Source organism: Pieris brassicae, unplaced genomic scaffold, assembly GCF_905147105.1.
Source record: "Pieris brassicae unplaced genomic scaffold, ilPieBrab1.1, whole genome shotgun sequence".
NCBI classification, from domain to species: Eukaryota; Metazoa; Arthropoda; class Insecta; order Lepidoptera; family Pieridae; genus Pieris; species Pieris brassicae.
The window spans coordinates 7501-10000 of record NW_025575991.1 but is presented as its reverse complement, the minus strand read 5'-3'; the positions used below and the strand labels follow the sequence as shown (position 1 = coordinate 10000).

Sequence of the window (2500 nt, the reverse complement as noted above, 5' to 3'; positions counted from 1 at the left end):
ACATACATACATACATACATATTATTAATAAATATAATTGTTTTTTTTGTTTTTTTCTTTTCTTCAAATAAACCCACATTGCCATTTCTCTGAGCGTGTGCTGCGAGCTTCAACGAGAAACATATCTATCAATACAAATGTCTATGCAAAAAAAAGAAAACAAACAAAATCATATCAGTCAATAAAATAAATAATAATATTTTTTTACTACTACTACTACTACTACTAGTACTACTACGTGCTACTACTGCACGCCAATACACATACATAATAAAATGAAAAATCGTCTCTCTCTCGCTCGCTCTACGAGAAACATTCGACGTCCGCTCCAATGCCGACGCGGACTATTGCTCTCGGTATAGATGTGGAGCGAAACAGTCGTGCGCACAGCGTCGACTCGTTCTCGTTGCCGCGCGTCGTTCGTCTCAAATAGACACGAACGACGGACGAGAGAGAATGTGTTCTTGTTTTTGTGTTTGTGCGAAGTGTGAGAATATTATATACATATATTCGCGCATGGATGATATAGATATGGGTATGGATTTTCGGAGGAAATTATATCAAATTCGTATTTCGAATGCGAGACCGCCGAGATCTTTCCCAGCTCTCTCTCTCTCTGTGTGTGTGGTGTATAGTACATTTTATATATCTCTCTTGTGTCAACACAAAATAACAAAGAATATACATACTACTCCTCCTCATATTTTATATAATATAATATAAAATTATATTATAGCACCGCGTTCGCAGACCGTATGGTGATGTTACCAATCGACCAAGATTTGGGACCGTCTCCCCCGGTGTTATCTGTGATGTTAAAAGAATACGCTTCTAGGCACACCTCAACGCAGGGCGCCTAGCGTGTTCGACACGTGCGCGGTCGCCACGGCGACCGTATATGGAAAGAATGTATAAAAGAGGACGCACACGCGCCCATCGTCGAAACGGTGTGCGCAGCGTCGTGTTGGAATTTATCCCTCAAGCTCCGGGCGTTGATCGTATCTAGTGCGAATCATGCGTGTGTGTGCGCATGTAATTGCCAGCCGAGTTTTAATATGTTTACAATAACGTATTGAATAAAAATTGAGAAGTTGCGTTTAGATGAATGTTCAATTTTCAAATTGTCACAACATCGATTCCCGCCCGCGGGGTCGTGTTCGTTGCAGTTTTATGTCCCTCACAGTGGTCGAGCATCGTTGTACATCACCTCGTTGCGAGATCGTGACGGGACGGCCGCTCGTAGACCGGTCAAAGTTAGTCTATCGATATGAAGCGCGAACGTCGCGTCGCGTGCAAATTCGACGCGTTACGTTCACGCGTGTCGAGAAGGCGCGCGCGCAAGCGCGCGCCCCTCGACGCCGCCGAGCCAGCGGCTCGCCGAAGCCGCGTGACCGCGGTGTAGGCGTGTCGTTTGCGTAAGCAGCTCCCTGGTTGATCCTGCCAGTAGTTATATGCTTGTCTCAAAGATTAAGCCATGCATGTCTCAGTGCAAGCCGTATTAAGGCGATACCGCGAATGGCTCAATATATCAGTTTTGGTTCCTTAGATCTTACTCAGTTACTTGGATAACTGTGGTAATTCTAGAGCTAATACATGCAATCAGAACTCTGACCAGTGATGGGATGAGTGCTTTTATTAGATCAAAACCAATCGGCGGAGGGCCATGCGTCCGAAGTCGTTAATTTTGATGAATCTGGATAACTTTTGCCGATCGCACGGTCCAGTACCGGCGACGCATCTTTCAAATGTCTGCCTTATCAACTTTCGATGGTAGTTTCTGCGACTACCATGGTTGTCACGGGTAACGGGGAATCAGGGTTCGATTCCGGAGAGGGAGCCTGAGAAACGGCTACCACATCCAAGGAAGGCAGCAGGCGCGCAAATTACCCACTCCCGGCACGGGGAGGTAGTGACGAAAAATAACGATACGGGACTCTTACGAGGCCTCGTAATCGGAATGAGTACACTTTAAATATTTTAACGAGGAACAATTGGAGGGCAAGTCTGGTGCCAGCAGCCGCGGTAATTCCAGCTCCAATAGCGTATACTAAAATTGTTGCGGTTAAAAAGCTCGTAGTTGCATTTGTGCGCCGCGCTGTCGGTGCACCGCATCCGCGGTGATACTGACACGTCTGCGGAGCATATCGTCGGTGAGCCGGCGGTAAAACGCCGGTTCAATATCAAAATCCTATCGCGGTGCTCTTCGGTGAGTGTCGAGGTGGGCCGACAATTTTACTTTGAACAAATTAGAGTGCTCAAAGCGGGCTCAAAATGCCGCTTGAATATTTCGTGCATGGAATAATAGAATATGATCTCGGTTCTATTTTGTTGGTTTTCAGAACTCCGAGGTAATGATTAATAGGGATAACTGGGGGCATTCGTATTGCGACGTTAGAGGTGAAATTCTTGGATCGTCGCAAGACGAACATCAGCGAAAGCATTTGCCAAAGGTGTTTTCATCAATCAAGAACGAAAGTTAGAGGTTCGAAGGCGATTAGAT

The 2500-nt window shown here is 45.8% G+C and overlaps 1 non-coding gene across 1 annotated transcript in view; it reads left to right on the top strand.

Annotated features, from left to right (window-relative positions):
* Window positions 1-1424: 1424 nt before the first annotated feature.
* LOC123719335 overlaps window positions 1425-2500 on the top strand; it is a 1906-nt gene continuing 830 nt past the window's right edge. The window contains exon 1 of the ribosomal RNA XR_006755397.1: window positions 1425-2500. This exon is cut by the window's right edge and continues 830 nt beyond it. This is a non-coding gene — a ribosomal RNA (small subunit ribosomal RNA).